This window comes from Protopterus annectens, chromosome 3.part0 (assembly GCF_019279795.1).
Source record: "Protopterus annectens isolate FY-2018-M chromosome 3.part0, PAN1.0, whole genome shotgun sequence".
NCBI classification, from domain to species: domain Eukaryota; kingdom Metazoa; phylum Chordata; order Ceratodontiformes; family Protopteridae; genus Protopterus; species Protopterus annectens.
In genome coordinates this window covers 1,574,447,715-1,574,470,551 of record NC_056731.1, presented here as the reverse complement: position 1 = coordinate 1,574,470,551, position 22,837 = coordinate 1,574,447,715, and positions in this window count along the sequence as shown.

The following is a 22,837-nucleotide window of genomic DNA, read 5'->3' as shown; positions in this document are numbered from 1 at the left end:
GTTTCCTATCTAGATCCAGGTTATTCTCCTCTCCTCTGCTCAAATCAGGTTCTAGTCTACTCTGTGAAGTTTCCTGGGGCAAAGGCCCTTAACTTTAGGGAACAGCAATGGGCTCTTTTTGTAGTGGGTAAGAAAGGACTGAGGTTGTGATGCCAGCTAACTCCCTTATACCTGGATGTCTTGAAGTCAGAAAGGATGTCTGCCAGCTCCAGGAGGAGGAGGAAAATTCTCTAGAAGTTGGGTTGGCCAAGGGCTTTCACAGCAAGAAATTCTATCAGTTAGGATTGCAACAGTGAATACACTCGGACATCTACATTTATGGTAAATGTATGCAACTGTACTTTCCCAATAGTGGTCTCCTGTAGGAATATATGTATGTTCCTAAGTACCAAGATGGTAAAGAACAAAGAATATTTTGAAGTTTAAAAAGAGAAAATGGGCTATGTAGTCAGGAGGTAAAAAAGGAGTAATATAGTATGATACAAGCCCACTGTATCATCAAAATCTCAGTGGGAAAGGTGATGTGAAGAAGGAATGATGAAAGAAAAAGATGAATGGTGTTGGTGGAATTTACAAGTCAGACATTTACAGTGAAGGCAGTGGTGGGCCTTTGCAGGACACGTTTAAGAGAGTGAAGACGTACTGCTCAACAGATGAATTTAAAGAAGCATGGGATAAGTGAAATCATGAATAAGAAAAGCAATTCCATAAAGTCTAGATGGAAAAATTAAGCAGTCAGCAGTTTTCTTTGATTTTTCCGTACAATCACATAATCATGTTTTAGCTAGCTTCATGTCAAAGCATGTAATCTCAAGAGAAATGAACCAGCATACACCTGCCACAGATATTATAAAAGAAATAATGAAAACTGAAATCAAGAAAGAAAAAAGAAAGAGAAGATATCATTTCCCATGTAGGATATTTGCCTCCCACATGCTTTACTTCTGTTTATTAACTTTATGGTTGCAGAATCTTGTTCAGAGATATACACCTTGAACAGGAAATAGAAGTTCAGTAATGTGGCACTGCTGAGTGAAATATCTCCCATACACAAAGTAAACAAACCATAGTACTGTACCAGACAAAAATATCCAAATAATGTACAAGCCATACCCTTGCAATATGTCCCAGTCTTCTATTAATAGTAACACAACATTAATTGAGTATTGCATTTTTCATATATATATATATATATATATATATATATATATATATGTGTGTATATATGGGACTTTTTTATTTTAATATCAAAGTCCCTGCTTGTATTATTATCAAACACCATTGTCTTTCTTTGCTGACTGTGAAAATCCTGTACTGAAGACGCTTCTGATTTCTGTTAACATCTATAACCTTTTCACACTAGCTGTTACAACAAAGAAGACTGTACCGACAACCATTACTTAGCCAGAACTGTCATGTACACTTTGAAATGCTGCATTATTTTCTACAGTTAACAGAAACAAAGTAAAGTTTTATATATATATATATATATATATATATATATATATATATATATATATACACACACACACATACATATGTGTGTGTGTGTGTGTGTGTGTGTGTGTGTGTGTGTGTGTGTGTGTGTGTGTGTGTGTGTGTGTGTGTGTATATATATATATATATATATATATATATATATGGGTCTACCTCGACCCATCAATATTACATTTCAACGAAATGTAAACAGGTGAACTCATTTTCACAAAAGTGAATTTTCACGAAAATGCACTTTCGTGAAAAGGCAACTAAGCAAACAGCAATGGGAGCTGTTGCTTAGATCGCGGCACAGCGAGGATAAGGGAATATTCCCTTTTCCCCACTGTAGTGTGATCTCAGAGTAAAAATATAAAAGTAGCAAGGGTGTGGGAGGTGCAAGGGGGCTTGCCCCACTGCATAAATGTGGTTTGTGTTTTTTTTTTCATTTTATTTGCATTTTGCGAAAGTGCATTTTCCTGAAAATGCACTTTCACAAAAAAGAGTTTGTTTACGTTTTGTTGAAATGTAATTTCGATGGGTCAAAGTAGACCCATATATATATATATATATATATATATATATATATATATATATATATATATATATGGTTTACTATTGAATTGCCGGATGTCATTCATGCAAAATGGGAATGGTTGAAAGGCTGATTTCCAGTTGTTCATGGAAGGTCAAACCGAAAATGGACAGCTTCACAACACCAAAAGCTAGTGTGCATTCAATGTTGTGAGGTCGACGTTCTATCTGGAGAGCGCTGTACAGTGAGGATTGGGAAATGGACCCATTTCCTCACTGTACTGTGATCTCGGAGTTTGTATAGATAGTTAGCAGGGGGTGTGTGTAGTGCAGGGCAGCTTAGTGACCAGAAGGCAATGTACACTGGGTAATGTTGACCTTGTCGAATGGGACGGTTTAACATTACTGGTTTCGTTATTGTTGCCTGTCCAATATTTTTATTTTCAGTATTTGTTTTTGATGACATGATCACTCAACAGCATCTGTTTTGGGATTTCAATAGTAAATCTATATATATATATATATATATATATATATATATATATATATATATATATATATATATATATATATATTTATATATATATATATATATATATATATATATATATATATATAAACTAAACATTTATATCTAAGTAGTAGTATATATTTTATGCTTTCAAACTTTGTACTGTCACAGAGTTGTATTTTAATATTTACTGTATATTATTTTGAAGAAAAAAAATAAGAAATTCTAAAATCCATCTTTGTATAACCTTTGAATTGTACAAAATGCACTCAGGAAAAAAGAATAAAAATCCAGTAATTTATTAGTATTAAGCGCTTTCATCTCCTGTAAGAGACTTCATGAGAATACAATTTCCTACTAAAAAAGAACCATTTAAATACTTTAAATTAATGATATCATAATTGAACCTCATTGATTCCAAAAAGTTTTATACATAACATTAAAGAAACCATGTCATAAATTTTTGAATACATTCAAAAACCCCACTAAAATTCATATATTAGACATATAAATTCTACCTACTAAAAGTAACATAATATAAATTCCCATACATAAATAAATATGTCATGTTTAAAATTATATTTTTATATATATATTTATTACTAAAATCTATTAGCCCTTTCCAACAACATGGGAGCAATAGAACCAGTCTCATTCAGACCGGGTGGAAACATTGCAGCTAACTTAAGCTGCCACTTTCTCTTTTCTTTAATACATTCTTCCAATCCCCACCCCCTAGGGTTCATTTTGACAATGTCCAATATTCCAAACACAAATTTCATAAAACCTGTACAAGTGAGGGAATGCTTATACAGAGCTCTAGATAATTTATGATTTGTTATATCATTGTTATGCTCATACACTCTGTTTTTTAACATATGTTCTGTTTTTCCCACATAATAGTGAGTACATGACACACACATACTGCCAAGTAAGCTAATCCAGTGGTATTAGGCTAAGGTTGGAAGTCTCTCAGTTGAAAGGGGAGCTTACCAAATTAATTGGACTTTTTACGCAGAAGGAAAATTGTTCATGCCTAGCCGCTGGGCAGTCTTTTATGGGTACACAGTCTCATTTACATCCTAATAGCCATGGTTCTATAAGTACTCAGGCATGTTCCATTTCAAATCACCCCCCTGGTGATTTTAGAGGAAATGACTATACTACTGGGTGTGTGGGTCACATGGGAGTTGATCTGGGACTGCAACAGGAAACAACTGTGGCTTCTGAGATATGGATAACAAAGAAAAACGCCAGCAACTGGAAAGAACTGTTGATAGTAGTTTAATAATAAACTACCGAAGCACCATAGAGGCTCCACATACCGGTTTCGGCTCGGATTCAAACCTTGCCTTCTTCAGTGTATAGCAATAGAACCAATCAAAAAAGAGGTGCTTTTATATAATATACAATTCAATGATTGGTTAAACAAACTTTTTTGTCAAACTCATGAATATTTAACATAATGATATGCCTAGCATCTCAATAATAAAATGCAACAAACATGTCCCCAAATATATAGAAAATACAATCATATCATGCTCAAAAGTGTCAAAAATACTGAATGCTTGTACATATATTTTTTATATTTTCTAAGTTTTTTATAAATATTCATTAAGTCCTGGATTAAGTAAAGCACCAAGTTTGGTGATCCATTTCTTTTCTTTTAGATCAAGTTTGGTATGCCAACCACCTTTCTTAGTTCTATCACCAATAATTTTATCAATTATTGTGAAACGAAATTGTGCCTTGTTGTGTATCAATGTATGTTTATATAATGCATTAGATGTTTTTTTGCATCTAATATCACTCAAATGTTCTGATACCCGTAGCCTAACTGGTCGGGAGGTCTGCCCAACATAAAATGAGTGGCAACTACAATATGCCATATAAATGGCCCAATCCGTGTTGCAATTAGCAAAAAATTTTATATCAAAAACTTTATTGCTATTTCTGCTAGTAAACTCTTTTGTTTTTGCCATAAATTTACAGTTAACACAGTGACCACAGGGGAAACAACCTACAAGTTTATCACCCAAGATAGTTGTTTGATATACATTTGATAAGGAAGATTCAAAATGATGTTTGTAATGGTTAAAATGTCCCGCTAGGTTTTTGCCCTTCCGAAATGAAAATAAACATTTATTGGGAACAATAGATTTAGTTTTGGCATCTGCTTTCAGTATATTCCAATTTCCCTTGATAATATTTATAAAGGTATTGGTGTTTCTACCATATGTAGTTGTAAAACGCAGTATGTTTGTCTTGTTAGGTTTCTTTTTGTACGTTAACAGATTTGGTCTATGTAGACCTGAGGCATGGTTGTAAGCCATTGTAACATACCCTGAACTATAACCCCTGTTCATAAATCTATTATGCAAATCTTGAGCATGATGACCAAAACTGACATTATCAGAACAATTTCTTCTCATTCTGATAAATTGTGATTTTGGAATGTTTTTAGCAATATGTTTTGGATGAAAACTGGAGGCGTGGAGAATGGTGTTATACTCGGGAAATTTTCTATAGATCTCAGTTTTTAGAGTGTTGTCCATATTCCTTGTTACCAAAACATCCAAAAAAGTTATGGATTTTTGATCATAAGTGATGGTAAATTGTATTCCCCATTTATTGTCATTCAGGTATTCTACAAATTCAAGGAGATATGGAATATCCGATCTCCACACCATCCAGCAGTCATCCAAATATCTGCGCCAGATGTCTATGTCAGGCAAAAAAAGGTTATGAGTAACATCATAGATCATAATATGTTCCAGATAAGCCATAAATAGGTCAGCATATATGGGGGCAAAAGATGCCCCCATAGCCGTACCATTAATTTGCAAAAAACATTCCTGATTATAGAAGAAAACATTTTTGGTCAATACATGCTCAGTTAGATTTAACAATAAAGTGTTGAATCCTGGTTGATACATATTGGATTGATGTAACCAAAATTCAATAGCATCAAGTCCGGCCCAGTGTGGAATACTTGTGTATAATGAGCTCACATCCAAAGTACAGAGCCACCAATTCGAATCTAACTGCATATCATCGACAATGCTCAAAAATTGAGTAGTGTCCTGTATGCGAGATCTCACAAAAGATAGTAAAGGTTTTAAATACATAGTCAGAAATTCAGAAAGTGGCTCTGTAAGCGAGCCCATACCCGACACAATAGGCCTACCTGGTGGATGTAAAAGGTCTTTATGTATTTTAGGTAGAAAATAGATATATTGTCTAATGGGGTCAGAGATTGTTAGATGGTTTAATGTTTTCTTGGATATGATGCCATTATCAAAAGCAGAATGTAAAAAATCATCAATTTGTTTCTTAAATACTGGAGTAGGGTCAAGTGGCATTTTTGTGTAATGCCGAGCATCATTCAACTGCTTATAAGCTTCCATATCATAATAGCTCCAATCTAACACTACCACTGCCCCTCCCTTGTCTGCATTGATAATCACCAAATCCTTATTGCGTGCTAGTTCTTCCAAACAAGATTTCTCAGTATCTGTCATATTATTGGACATAGGTAAACCATGATTATACTGAAAGTGTAACTCATTCAAAACACTGCGTAAAAATAAATTAACAGTAGGATGCATAGGGGGTGTAAATGATGAGCTATGGTATTTAAAAGAATCCAATTGTGGTAATCCACCATCTTCTTTGTCCTGAAAAAATAACTTAAGATTCATTAATCTACAAAATGAAAATAAATCTTGTGTAAAGTTGTCCTCAGACACAAAAAAAACGGGAATGAAAGACAATCCTTTATTCAGTAATGATATTTGTTCAGCTGTTAATATGGTCTTTGAAATGTTGTGTACATTATTTACTTGTTCGACAATATTTGCATCAAGTTTTGTAGACTTGTAACTTTTTCTGTGCTTCCTGCCACCCCTCCTCCCTCTATGTTCCCTAAAGGGGATATGTTGTTCTTCCGTTTGGGGTTTGGGGAATCTAAAGTGGACTGTGTCTCCGTGTCTGTCCCTGATGACGTATCATAGTCCGTGGATTCTACATTGGTTCCACTTGTTTTAAGTATGGACCTCGGGCGTTTCCTTTTAAAATTGGACGAATTCTTATTTTTAGTTTTGATATACCCCTCTTGAAATCTAACATGTCTAACATTTTTGAAAGGTTGCCCTTTCTCATAGTCCAAAAGATCACGAGAAAATTTTTTAATTTTTCTCTCCTTCAAAATGGTTTCAAAACTTAATAGTTCCGCACTTAATTTTGATAACAAGGCAGGAAAAAATGTTTCCTTTTGATAGTGATTACATTCCTCAATAGATTTTAGGACTGAACTTGTCTCTTTATCGATAGTTCTGATATAATAATCAGATAAAGAGCTAACAAACTTCATTGAATATTCTTGTTGAATTTGGGCCCATTCCGTCATTAAATTTTCATCAGGATCTCCCACAAGTGGTTGAGTTTTGACCCTGAGACCTCTAGGACAAATGCCCTTGGCCAAATAAGCTTTAAGTAATTTGTGGTGCCAAACACTAGATCTAAGAGTTTTCATATTTTTATTTAGGTTCACAAAAAGTGCCTCACATTTTTGTTCTGGCCTCATGGCAGTAATACTGCCAGGGGCCATGGATTCATTACCAATACCAAAAGGTGCAAGATCACCCTTATCTGCTGATAGATCCAAAAGTATTTTATTTAAATCCATAATTTATATGTGATTATTAATTTAAGTTATTACCACGTCCTGTAATTCCTAGACAATAATGGTCATATATTGTAAATGCATGAATGATGCACACTATGGCCACGTCAACTGCAGGACAATAATGGTATAGTAAAATCAACAAAGGTTGAAATCAAACATAATGCTTGGCACCCAAACCCACAAATTAACACAATCAAAAAAACCTAAAATTTGTTTGTTTTCTTTGTTATTCACTTGTTCTATAGCCGTGCAACTCCCTACGTGCAGGAAACACTTTGCTGGATTCACGTTGGTTCACTTCCTGCTGGGGGAATCGTTTTGGACTGTGTCGGCGTGTCCGCCTTACCGTTCAGGTCTTTATGGTGGTTCTATTTTGTTAATGCTCATTTTTGGCTCAATTTGATATTTGAGCTGCATGATTTCAGGACATATCATATTCGAAATGTCGATCTGTTTATATGCTTGAACTGGATGCTTTCCTTTGGACCAAGTGGGTTATGAGACTTTGCACGATTCGCCATGTTGTTTTAACTGTCAATAACCATACCGTGGCTGAAGCTACCAATTGAATGGTCGTAATATATAGAGTGGTGAGACGACATTTATCTGCATTTCATACCAATATTAGCTGTACGGAATTCATCATATTTGAAGTAAAATCACTGTTATGGTGAACTTTTTTTGTGGACAACTACTGCATTACCATTGTGTATCAAGAACATTTGGATCTCTTTTTAGTGGGCGTTTATGACTTGTGTTACTAACGACATACATATATCTACTATTTAACTATTGTCTCATCTATATCATAGTGACTGATGAAACTAGATGTTGTTTTGGTCATTTAACATTGAAAATAGTGGTATATTTTGCTTAATGCACCTCACGGGTGCATCACGGACCCATAACCTGGCTGATGTTAACTATTGAAGGGTCGTAATATACAGAGTGGTGAGACGACGTTTATCTGTACTTTATACCAATATCAGCTGTACGGAATTCATCGCATTTGAAGCAAAATCACTGTTATGGTGAACTTTTTTTGTGGACAGCTATTACATTACCATCATATATTAAGAACATTTGGACCTTTTTTGAGTGGCTGTTTATGACTTGTGTTACTAACGGCATATATATATCTACTATTCAACTATTGTTTCATCTACGATATAGTGACTGATGGAACTAGGTGTTGTTTTGGTTATTTAATATTTAAAATAGTGGTATATTTTGTTCAATGTACCTTACGGGTTTTGAGGAATTACTATTGAAACATATGTATGTGAATACTAAGTTTATTTACACAACTATTTCAACTAACTGTGTGCTCCTACATTTGTGGAATGTCCTGTTGGACATTACTTTTCGAAGGGCGTAGATACGCTAATTAGTGAGCAATTTTTTTGAAATTTACTGTGCGGAAAAGAAAATTATTTTATCTGACATTGGGACTATTACATTCTCATCAGTTTTTATGCACTGCGATTTGATTCTTTTCAATATATTTGTATCACATCTGGTGGCCTATGTTCTATGTTCACTATTGGTTAATAGTATTACAAGTGTAATAATTTTGTATAACAATTCAATATTATATTGGCACCTTTTACATCATTTATATCCATACAGTAACAGATATTAGTGCCAGTTGGATAAGTATTATTGGATGGTTTTCATCTATTCTTTGACTAACAATAACTAGTGATGAGCACTGTTTTTGTTGCTGTTATGAGTATGACAATGTTAATAATCTGTTAATGAATATTGGGAGATTATTTCGTTTGTTATAATTTTTTGAAAATATTGATGCTATAATACCAATGTCCATATATTATGTCCCAGCAGTGGTCAAGTGAGGGATAGACAAGTTGGTATTTTTATACAAAATAATATTTCTTTTTTACAAATAGTAGATTTTCTATGCTATAAAAAGTACAGGTCATGATAGTTATTCTATCATAATTATTTTATTTGTAAATTACATTATACTCAATATAGTAACTCATTGGTCAGGCTCACCACAGGGCTGATGTCATTTAGGAACATCAATATTATATATAACATCAGCTTTTGGATACACTATCTTTCAGAAATCACCCTTCTTGGTAAATTATCCTTTAATTATTAGGGGGTTGATTAGATTGTTTTAGGGACTGACAAGTGGGCTGATTACTTTGGACATAGTTTTATTAAAATAATTATAGTGTAATATACTCACCATTCTATATATAACTTTAGACATAATTTAAAACTATGTTATTCTAGCCTTTTTATAATTAAAACTTCATTGAATTATTCCAGTCTTGTAGCACGGCTGAATTTTGGAACCCTGGGACCCCTAAAACAAACAAATTTTAGGTTTTTTTGATTGTGTTAATTTGTGGGTTTGGGTGCCAAGCATTATGTTTGATTTCAACCTTTGTTGATTTTACTATACCATTATTGTCCTGCAGTTGATGTGGCCATAGTGTGCATCATTTATGCATTTACAATATATGACCATTATTGTCTAGGAATTACAGTACGTGGTAATAACTTAAATTAATAATCACATATAAATTATGGATTTAAATAAAATACTTTTGGATCTATCAGCAGATAAGGATGATCTTGCACCTTTTGGTATTGGTAATGAATCCATGGCCCCTGGCAGTATTACTGCCATGAGGCCAGAACAAAAATGTGAGGCACTTTTTGTGAACCTAAATAAAAATATGAAAACTCTTAGATCTAGTGTTTGGCACCACAAATTACTTAAAGCTTATTTGGCCAAGGGCATTTGTCCTAGAGGTCTCAGGGTCAAAACTCAACCACTTGTGGGAGATCCTGATGAAAATTTAATGACGGAATGGGCCCAAATTCAACAAGAATATTCAATGAAGTTTGTTAGCTCTTTATCTGATTATTATATCAGAACTATCGATAAAGAGACAAGTTCAGTCCTAAAATCTATTGAGGAATGTAATCACTATCAATAGGAAACATTTTTTCCTGCCTTGTTATCAAAATTAAGTGCGGAACTATTAAGTTTTGAAACCATTTTGAAGGAGAGAAAAATTAAAAAATTTTCTCGTGATCTTTTGGACTATGAGAAAGGGCAACCTTTCAAAAATGTTAGACATGTTAGATTTCAAGAGGGGTATATCAAAACTAAAAATAAGAATTCGTCCAATTTTAAAAGGAAACGCCCGAGGTCCATACTTAAAACAAGTGGAACCAATGTAGAATCCACGGACTATGATACGTCATCAGGGACAGACACGGAGACACAGTCCACTTTAGATTCCCCAAACCCCAAACGGAAGAACAACATATCCCCTTTAGGGAACATAGAGGGAGGAGGGGTGGCAGGAAGCACAGAAAAAGTTACAAGTCTACAAAACTTGATGCAAATATTGTCGAACAAGTAAATAATGTACACAACATTTCAAAGACCATATTAACAGCTGAACAAATATCATTACTGAATAAAGGATTGTCTTTCATTCCCGGTTTTTTTGTGTCTGAGGACAACTTTACACAAGATTTATTTTCATTTTGTAGATTAATGAATCTTAAGTTATTTTTTCAGGACAAAGAAGATGGTGGATTACCACAATTGGATTCTTTTAAATACCATAGCTCATCATTTACACCCCCTATGCATCCTACTGTTAATTTATTTTTATGCAGTGTTTTGAATGAGTTACACTTTCAGTATAATCATGGTTTACCTATGTCCAATAATATGACAGATACTGAGAAATCTTGTTTGGAAGAACTAGCATAATAAGGATTTGGTGATTATCAATGCAGACAAGGGAGGGGCAGTGGTAGTGTTAGATTGGAGCTATTATGATATGGAAGCTTATAAGCAGTTGAATGATGCTCGGCATTACACAAAAATGCCACTTGACCCTACTCCAGTATTTAAGAAACAAATTGATGATTTTTTACATTCTGCTTTTGATAATGGCATCATATCCAAGAAAACATTAAACCATCTAACAATCTCTGACCCCATTAGACAATATATCTATTTTCTACCTAAAATACATAAAGACCTTTTACATCCACCAGGTAGGCCTATTGTGTCGGGTATGGGCTCGCTTACAGAGCCACTCTCTGAATTTCTGACTATGTATTTAAAACCTTTACTATCTTTTGTGAGATCTCGCATACAGGACACTACTCAATTTTTGAGCATTGTCGATGATATGCAGTTAGATTCGAATTGGTGGCTCTGTACTTTGGATGTGAGCTCATTATACACAAGTATTCCACACTGGGCCGGACTTGATGCTATTGAATTTTGGTTACATCAATCCAATATGTATCAACCAGGATTCAATACTTTATTGTTAAATCTAACTGAGCATGTATTGACCAAAAATGTTTTCTTCTATAATCAGGAATGTTTTTTGCAAATTAATGGTACGGCTATGGGGGCATCTTTTGCCCCCATATATGCTGACCTATTTATGGCTTATCTAGAACATATTATGATCTATGATGTTACTCATAACCTTTTTTTGCCTGACATAGACATCTGGCGCAGATATTTGGATGACTGCTGGATGGTGTGGAGATCGGATATTCCATATCTCCTTGAATTTGTAGAATACCTGAATGACAATAAATGGGGAATACAATTTACCATCACTTATGATCAAAAATCCATAACTTTTTTGGATGTTTTGGTAACAAGGAATATGGACAACACTCTAAAAACTGAGATCTATAGAAAATTTCCCGAGTATAACACCATTCTCCACGCCTCCAGTTTTCATCCAAAACATATTGCTAAAAACATTCCAAAATCACAATTTATCAGAATGAGAAGAAATTGTTCTGATAATATCAGTTTTGGTCATCATGCTCAAGATTTGCATAATAGATTTATGAACAGGGGTTATAGTTCAGGGTATGTTACAATGGCTTACAACCATGCCTCAGGTCTACATAGACCAAATCTGTTAACGTACAAAAAGAAACCTAACAAGACAAACATACTGCGTTTTACAACTACATATGGTAGAAACACCAATACCTTTATAAATATTATCAAGGGAAATTGGAATATACTGAAAGCAGATGCCAAAACTAAATCTATTGTTCCCAATAAATGTTTATTTTCGTTTCGGAAGGGCAAAAACCTAGCGGGACATTTTAACCATTACAAACATCATTTTGAATCTTCCTTATCAAATGTATATCAAACAACTATCTTGGGTGATAAACTTGTAGGTTGTTTCCCCTGTGGTCACTGTGTTAACTGTAAATTTATGGCAAAAACAAAAGAGTTTACTAGTAGAAATAGCAATAAAGTTTTTGATATAAAATTTTTTGCTAATTGCAACACGGATTGGGCCATTTATATGGCATATTGTAGTTGCCATTCATTTTATGTTGGGCAGACCTCCCGACCAGTTAGGCTACGGGTATCAGAACATTTGAGTGATATTAGATGCAAAAAAACATCTAATGCATTATATAAACATACACTGATACACAACAAGGCACAATTTCATTTCACAATAATTGATAAAATTATTGGTTATAGAACTAATAAAGGTGGTTGGCATACCAAACTTGATCTAAAAGAAAAGAAATGGATCACCAAACTTGGTGCTTTACTTAATCCAGGACTTAATGAATATTTATAAAAAATTAGAAAATATAAAAAATATATGTACAAGCATTCAGTATTTTTGACACTTTTGAGCATGATATGTGATTGTATTTTCTATATATTTGGGGACATGTTTGTTGCATTTTATTATTGAGATGCTAGGCATATCATTATGTTAAATATTCATGAGCTTGACAAAAAAGTTTGTTTAACCAATCATTGAATTGTATATTATATAAAAGCACCTCTTTTTTGATTGGTTCTATTGCTATACACTGAAGAAGGCAAGGTTTGAATCCGAGCCGAAACCGGTATGTGGAGCCTCTATGGTGCTTCGGTAGTTTATTATTAAACTACTATCAACAGTTCATTCCAGTTGCTGGCGTTTTTCTTTGTTATTCACTTGTTCTATAGCCGTGCAACTCCCTACGTGCAGGAAACACTTTGCTGGATTCTGAGATATGGAGCCACAATTTGGTGAATTCTTCTACTTTTTCCACTTCTCCACCCCAGGAGATTCATTTAAATCCACAAGGAATTTTCAGTGGCTCTAACTCAGCTGGCAGTGGTCGTCTGTTGCAAGGTGCTGTTCTTTACAACAAAAATGTTGCTGGTTATAGTAATAATACTGTTAATGGTGGTTCTGGTACCTCGCAAAGGTAGGGGGATGAGGTATCAGGTCCTGGGGATGTTAATGCTAAATTTTCCACCATATTGAGCAAACAGTTTAACTTTTCAGGGGATGGTGGAGTTCCATTAGAGCATATTGGTGAAAGTGAAGGGACTGAAGCATGCTCCCTCAAGGACTTGATTTATTGGCTTGAAAAGAGACTGTTTAAACTCAAAACTTTACAGATGGACATTGCATATTTGAATCAATGTGTTAGTTTAAAAATTATACCACAAGGGTTAAGACTGTATAAATTCCCCTTTGGTATAACGTACAATGAAGAAATTGTTGCTGGTTTGGGCAGTTTTTTGACAAAATAGGGTTGAATTTGCTTAGAAAAACAGTGTTCTACTATGAAAAGCAAAAGGATGTGATAGCTAAAGAGGTAGATGTTTTGGTTAACAAAATTAAAACAGATTTGTTATTTTTTTCAGTACAATGCAATGTATTTCAAAGTGCTTGTCAAAGTGGAAAGGAGATGTTATAATATTTTTCAAAAGAAAAAATGCAAGTTGGATAGGGACCAGAAAAATTATTTGAACAAACAGGTCTATCCTATTAAACAATTAATTAACAACAAAGGTTATGTTCCTTATCGGGAAGAAGTTAGAAATTCTAATAGCTATAGTGAAGTGGTTAGAAGAGGGGAGACTTGGAACATGGATGGAGAAATGGGGGAGGGGGAACAGGATTTTCCAGTAGTCAGACGCTTGGAGAGACTAGTACAGCATTACACAGAGAAGGGGGAATACAGCAAGAGTTATTACCCACCGAGGAGGAATGCATACCCCAATGGGAACAGATACAGGAATTAGCATACACAAGACAGGACATTGTGAAAACAAAGGATGGGTTCATTATATATAATTTCACAGATAGAAATATTACTAATGATTATTTCAACTTATTTTCCAAGGAAATTAAGTTCATTCCCTCTTCTAAGGGTGAATTAGTGGAAAATATCCTCCATTAAAGATGTATACTAGGAAATTAAATTTTGAAATCATGTTTGGCAATAAGGAAAATGAAAATATAGTGAGCTCTAATAAACCCATTTCTTTACCTAAAAAAGAAGTACCTACAATTCACCCCTACAGCCCTTAGTAGAAACATATGAAAAGCTTGTCTTGGAAGATATTTATGGCATGGCTCAGGGTTACAACAGGAGACAGGGTAACTTAACAGAGGGAGAATTTAACCTCTTGTTGGATTTAAGGAAAGACAAACAGATTTGTGTCATAGTTCCAGATAATGGGGGAGGGGTAGTGCTATACAAAAGTTTAGATTATTTGAATGAGATGCAGAATTTACTTTTTGATGAGATTACCTATTTGGGTGTTTCTGGAAATCAAATTAATATTTCCTATTCTAGGATTGATTCATATCTTGAGGAATATCTGCTGGATGGAAGAATTGATGTTGAGTTATATGACGTTTTGTATAGAAGGGACCCTGTGATATTGTTTTTTTTTCCGTTATATCCAAGATTCATAAAAATGTTTTGAAACCACAATTTAGACCCATTGTGGCAGCCAGGGGCTCCAAAATTCATCCTTTGGCTGTGTTAATAGATTCCTGTGTACAACATGTGGTTGACAAGACCCCCCACTTAGTAAAGGATTCCTGGGAATTTTTGGGTTTAATAAAAAAAGAGTTATGGACAGAGAGTATTATTTTTTTAACAACAGATGTTAAGGATTTGTTCACTAGTATTCCCAAGGGGGAGGGTCTTGTGTTGTTTGAACAGGTGTTATTTCAGGAATCCGAACTGGAACATGGCATGGCTACACTGGTCTGTGAGATGATGAGCATTGTCTTAGACAACAATTTCCTATGGTTTGAGGGAGAATACTATCAACAGATCAGGGGTGTAGCCATGGGGGCAGTGTGTTCACCTGTGTATGCTAACTTGGTCCTTCTGGGTTGGGAGAATCAGTATGTATTAAATTGTCCTTTTTGGGGTAGTGTCAAGTTGTATGTACATTATTTGGATGACATGTTTATCCTCTGGGAGGGTAGTGAGCCTAGGATTCCCAGGTTTATTCAGTACTTGAACTCTAGTACAGATTTTTTGGATTTTACATATCAGTAAGATACCAAAGGTATAAACTACTTGGATACTTATATCTCAAAAGGAATTTATGCTTTTAGGTCAAAAATATATAGAAAGGGCACTTTTTGCAATGCATATTTGCATTTTCAAAGTAACCACCCCATGGGACAAAAGAGAAGTATTGTTAAGGGTCAGGCCATCAGAGTGGCCCGCATGACTTCACATTTGGAGGATTTGGGCCCTGAACTAGAAAAGGTTTCTAGCATGTTCCAAGATAGGGGCTACCCCAAATATTTAGTAGAAGAAATTTTGAATGAAGTATATGTGAAATGGGGTGTTTTTTATAAACCACTCCTGGGATGGGTTTCACTACAAGTGTAAACCATTCCAGGGATGGTCTTCAGACCAAAAAGTTTGAAAGAACTTGTGTATTGCAGTATAATTGGAATACCAATAGTATAAAGAAAGTGCTGGAATCTAACTGGAATATTTTTAGAACTAACATGGAAATTTTCAATAAAGTGGGAGAGAATCCAATGTTCATTAATAGGATGGGTTTAAACCTGAAAAAAAACTTTTTGAAATGAAAATAGATAGAATTGATATGGTGGGTTTAGGCACTAGACCATGTGGGATGTGTGCACAATGACCATGCATTAGCAAGCAGAGTAGTATGGTTTTGAACAATAACTCGAAAAGTAAAATTACATTTAAGAAGGGAAATTGTAATACCACTGGATTAGTTTACTTGCCAGTATGTGTGTCATGTACTCACTATTATGTGTGAAAAACAGAACGTATGTTAAAAAACAGAGTGTATGAGCATAGCAATGATATAACAAATCATGAATTATCTAGTGCCCTGTATAAGCATTCCCTCACTTGTACAGGTTTTGTGAAATTTGTGTTTGGAATATTGGACATTGTCAAAATGAACCCTAAGGGTGGGGATTGGAAGAATTTATTAAAGAAAAGAGAAACTCAGTGGCAGCTAAGTTAGCTGCAATGTTTCCACCCGGTCTGAATGAGACTGTTTCCATTGCTCCCATGTTGTTGGAAATAGTTATTTATATATATATATATATATATATATATATATATATATATATATATATATATATATATATATATATAATTTTAAACATGACATATTTATTTATGTATGTGAATTTATATTATATTACTTTTAGTAGGTAGAATTTATATGTCTAATATGTGCATTTTAGTGGGGTTTTTGAATGTATTCAAAATTTTATGACACAGTTTCTTTAATGTTATGCATAAAACTTTTGGCATTAATGAGGTTCAATTATGATGTCATTAACTGAAAGTATTTAAATGATTCTTTTTTTAGTAGGAAGCTGTATTCTGATGAAGTCTCTTACAGAAGATGAAAGCGCTTAATACTAATAAATTACTGGATTTTTATTCTTTTTTCCTGAGTGCATTTTCTACAAGGATGGTATTTCAGTTATTTTAGTGAAATTTGTGTGGTTTTTACTTGGTGTGATGTTCGTTGGTGGTTGTAACGTTTGCATTGTGGTAGCCTCTTTCCACAGATCTCTCCTTATTTTGTTATGTTTTTTTTTCCAATTAGCTGGAAAGTAACACAACATGTCACAATACAATATTTGCTGGGAGGAGGCCGAGATTGCCCAAACCAAAAAAAAAAAAAAAAAAAAAAAAAAGGAGAGGCAAAAGATTGTCAGCTCTGAATGAACTAATTTCTCAAACACTTTTTCTCCTTTTGAAAATGTCACAATAGCTTAGCTGGCATATCCAGACAGACTAGTATTTTAACATAGGTTCATAGGTTCATAGGTAGGTACTAGGCTATCTGCCCGGGGCATTTTTAAGGCTAGCCAGAGTGTGTTGGCTTTTGCCGCCCCATTGCTTAATTAACTGAGCCTCTGTCAAGCAGAGCCAATGAAGTGATCCCAGGGGTGTATTTTCTGTTACCCATCCACTCGTCAAGGCTTCTCTTGAAGAGTGTTAGTGAGGGGCTCTGCATAATGTAGTTAGGAATTTTGTTCTAAAGCATGGGGAGTCTCTGTGACAGGAATCTATCTCTCCAGCATGTTCTATTTATTGTTGTGGTGAGGTTTAGCTTACTAGAGCACGTGGCTCGCAGTGACTTGGATTTCTTTAGGTGGAGCATGTCCATCAATTCTGAGTTGGACATGGCTTTGTAAGTCAGGCAGAGATCACCTCTGAGTAAGCGATATGCCGCAGAGTACAGCTGGAGTTTTTTCAGTCGGGCTGCATAGGACATATGTTTGAGGCCAGTAATCCTCCTGGTGAGGTGCTTTTGCGGTCTTTCCAGCTGTTGGAAGTGACTTGTGAGGTACATCCTCTTTATTTCTAGATGCGAACCTCTTAGTAATTAGATGGGCCACACAGAAGGATTTCCTAACTACTTTGGCAATATGATTGTCAAAGGAGAGATTACTATCTACCTGGGTCCCCAGATCTCTTATTACCTCTTCTGTATTAAGGGGGCTGCTGCCTATGTGGTAATTCGTGGGTGTTTTGTTTTTCCCAAATAGGATGACTATGCATTGTTTGGCATTTAGCTTGAGGCCATGACTTTGACACCAGGTGTCTGTCTCAGTAAGGCCTTTTTGAAGGATGTCCGTGTCAGCCGGAGAGTCAGTTATGGCTCCCAGTTTGCAGTCATCAGCGAACTTGGTTAGCCATAGTCCTCCTGTGTTTGCCTGTACTTCTGAGAAATATATGCCGAACAGTAGGGGTCCCAGAACCGAGCCTTGCGGGACACCACTTGTGACTGGTTTAGAGTCGGACCTGGAGCCCGCTATTCTTACCGTGTGAGTTCTGTCTGTAAGCCAGCTGGCAACCCATCTTGTGACGTAGGGGTTTATGTTCAGGCTGGTGAGGTTTTCTATAATACCCGAGTGAGGAATGGTGTTGAACGCCTTGGCGAGATCAAGGTAGGCTGTGTGAACCACCTTTCCCTCATCTATGGCCTTGGTGACTGTCTCGAAGAAGTCAACCAGGTTTAGTAGGCATGATCTGCCCTTAACAAAGCTGAACTAGGTCGGGGCAAGTGTTTGGAGGTTCCCAATGTCTTTGTTAATGAGTTCCATGATGATGCGCTCCATAGCCTTGCAGACCAGGCTAGTCAGGCTCATGGGGTGATAGTTACCAGGGTCAGTTGTGGCCCCTCCTTTGTGGAGTGGAATAACCGTTGATGTGAGCCATTCTATGGGCATGTAGCCTGTGGAGAGGCTGAGGTTGAACAGCATGTTTAGGTGGGGGGGGGGTTAGTTCGTTCTGTAGTTCGTGCAAGACGCAGCCTGGGACACCATCTGGCCCCATTGATGCTGTGTTTTAGGCTTTTGAAAGGGCTGTTTTCACCTGTGCTTCTGTGATTTCCGGGACACTACACTTTTCCGCTATTGTTGTGGGCCCATTTGAAAGTGAGAGGGAGGTGAAGTTTGCACTGAATCTATCTGCCAGGATGTTGGCAATATCAGTAGGTTCAGTATATTTTGTGCTATTTTGCACTAGCTCAGAGCATATCTGCGAGTTGCCACTTAGATTCTTGACATAGCTAAAGAAGGCTTTGTGGTTATCTTTCGAATCTTTGGCTATTTTTCTTTCGAAGTTAGCTGATTTTATGAGGGACCTTAGTTTCTTACTGATACTGATCAGGGATGTCTTTCCTTCTTGGGATTTGCTTTTTTTCTGAACTAGTTTCCTCCTTCTGTTGTATAACCTGTTTATATACATAAAGACTTAAGTCATGTACAACAGATATCCGGCAGAACTATGGAATTATTCTGCTTTTTAAAGTACTTATTTAAATACTTTAAGTATTTATATATATGCTTGATTACATTCCAGTCTTACTCTGGAATCCAGCAAATAAAAGAGGAAAAAGTATAGTATGCGCTCACAGATCTCGGTAAACCTTTGAAATATTCTGAACAATTGATTTCTTGACTGCCTTCTTTCTATTATTCATGAACATTATGGTAGTTTACATTATATTTAAGCTAATGTATACAAGTCAGTTTACATTCATGTACCCTTTCTGACAAATGGTTATGAGAACTGGAAAGTGTGGCATAGTTACAAGTACTATAGCGACAAAAAAACTGTGAATGTCAGGATTAAGATTTAAATCCACAGTATCTGTGATGACTCACTTTGTCACTGAGCAATTCATCGAAGTGTAATGTAAAGAATTTAAACTCTAATTAACCCTTGGCGTATTAGCTTTACATTAGCTGTATTTATTTGTTTTCTGACCACACTTTCTGTAACATATGCATTTATATTACATAGAAGTGTACTTTCTTAATGTACAATTTAAGTTTTATTAGCAAGCACCAATACTATGGAAACAAACCTGCATTAGGATTCATTTGTTCCCTTCATAGCATTGAAAATGTAGGAATGATACTGCATTAACTTTTACACGCACATAAAAACACACACACACGCACATGCACAGACAGACAGACAGACAGACAGACACACACACACACGCACACACACACACACACACACGCACACGCACACGCACACGCACACACACACATGCATGCATGTACAAAAAATACACTGTCACAGCCCTTCTGCTCTAATTGTTCTACTTGTTACATCATGCTCCCAATCTGACATCGCTGTGGTATGGTGGAAAGTCACATAGAAGCAGGTAATGATGAATGTGGCATTATAATAACAGTGTTTTTGCACTGTACTTTGTGTATGACTGTACCACTAGAGTGAAGAGGTAAGAACTTGTGGGAACCTTAGTGTACGTTAAGAGGTTAAGAAATGTGATGAGATAATGTGGAACTTATGATGGCATAGCCATTCTGGTCCAGTGCATATGCCTGAAATTAGATTCAGTGAAAAATGATCCAACAAATATATAGGTCCCCAAAAGTTTCTGAAAAGGAGCAACCCATTTACCCCAAATGGGGAGAGCGGTCTTCTTTCCCTGACTACATATAATCAAATCTGTGGTTTTCAATTCACTTGGTACATTACATTTCTTTGGTGGGAATCATTCAGTTATTTATTAATTTATTTTTTTAGACTTGTCAACTTAATTTTAATAATGTAAAGTGATTGGTTTATTTTTAGCCAACAGTAGTTGTTTTTAACCTATTTAATTTCTTTTTTCTCCTTGTAGTAATTGTTCTGATGAAGTCAACTTGGATTGATGAAAGCGCTTAACAATTTGTGTTAAATAAAACTGTGTGGAGTCCGGAAAACCTTGTGGTGCCTTTTTTGGTTTATTTGTCCTTCTTTTTGCACCATTGCACTACTTTTTGGGTTAATCATTCAGTTATTGACAAGATTTGTAATTTGTAATTCAAAAAAACCTTCAACAAATATTGTGGTGAAGTTTTGATGTGCTGTGTGTTCATACCAGGTTTTGTTGTTAAATTGCCAGACACTGACAGCCTCTATAGGTTAGATGAAGTAAAGACTCAGGGAATTTATTTATCATTCTTGTCCCTGCCAACCATCAAGCTACCCCTCAATCAGGCATCACAATATCTGAGGGGGACCCATCACTCAGGTAACTCTCAAGGTGTTTTGTGCCCTTGACAGTATCCTAGCAATGTGACATTTTTCTATTTTATGGAATAACTCTACTCCTGGTGGTGATGTGAGCATTTGCCTCACCTCAAGTGCTAACTACACCCCCTTGTCTGTACATGCAGCAACAGGGGGTTATCATAACCAGCCTGGGAAACCCTACCCATGTTTTCCTGGAAATAACTTCCTGCATTATGATGGGATACTGCTCTCCTGTAGAGGCTGTAGCATCAGAGCAGTGGTACAAGTTGGGTGAGAACCACCATAGCTCCCCCTTTTCCCACAGCATGGACACACTCCCATCCTCTTTGTCTGCACTGTCTGGTGCCTGAGCCTGTAGTCAAACTCATGTCTCCTAGGCTATAGTTAGGACTTTACCCCTCTGTTCCACTTGCAGAGACCAAGAGAGTAGTTTTTGACAGAGTTCTTCTTTAGTTTGGTCAGATAAGTTAGATGTTCAAGGTACCATAGTATCATCTTAGGAAATTTTCCTTGATTCATCTGCTAATCTCACTGAATGATTTATGAATGGTGGTGGTGGTGGTGAATGTTATTGTTACCTCATACCTAGAGTGTTGCATGATGTTCTATTCTTTAAGTTGCTTGCAGGTGACATCTGCAACTTGCAGCTGCTGCAAAAAAATATGACTCAGTTCCTAACTGGATTTTCTTGGCAGAAATATATTATAAGTGTGGTGTTTGATGAATAGTGATTGGCAGTGAACAATTAGATTTCTTTTAAGATAGGTATTTGACCTCTAAACCTCAACATGGAATGGGTCAAGATTTCCTGAAGAATTTGCTGACCCCTTTCTTCCCTGCACGGTCCCTATATTTTAAGGACATAGGCTTTTTAGAATTTTCAGTCCATTTGGAAACCACAAATTTGCTTATTTTATCCATACTTGTGGAATTTTATGCCTTAGTGGGAAAAAGAACACAATACTAATACCTTTTTTTAAAAGGACACATCTGTAGAAAGAACCTTTAGCCATGCCTGACATTTTTCCATGGTTGGTATGGTATAACTTTATGTGGATTACAATATACCAATTAGTAGCTGTTTTAATATTTATAGAGACATTCCTGGGATCAGAAATATGGTGGATATGGTTGCTCTGTGTTGGCCAATGTTTACCTATCAGGCTCAAGGGGGCCTGAGGCTCATTAAGGATTAACATGATAAAACAGCAGTATGGATCCAGCATCTAATTAAAAATCTTGTTAGTGGCCAGAGGAAGGGCTGTGGTGAGAGCATGTATCCTGTACTGGCAGCCATGTACCCATCTGAGTGCAACTCAGCTTCACAGAAGCAACAAGATGGAAAAGGAAGCTAGCAACCTTAAAGTGCCAATACAGTGTAGTTTCATCTATTTTTTGACCAACTTAAATGTTGAAAATGGGAGTATAGGACAGTTATGAAAAATGGAGAAATAATTAGTAGGAAGCACATTAAAGGAAATGTGAAGGAATAAAGATGATGATGGTGGGAAAAGTAGAGTGGCTTTTTTTGGAACAGGAAAAAGAAGTTTGAGGAGGAAGTTAGTAAGTGAAGGGGGTTAAGGTAGGTAGCAGGGGCAAACATAGAAGTCAGACAAAACTTACTGGTGAGGTGCTGACACAAGGGAGAAGGGGCATAAAGCAGTAGGAGACATCAGACAAACAGAGGGAAGACAATGGTGATAGGGGGATTGGGAAGCAAATAAGGGTGATCATAG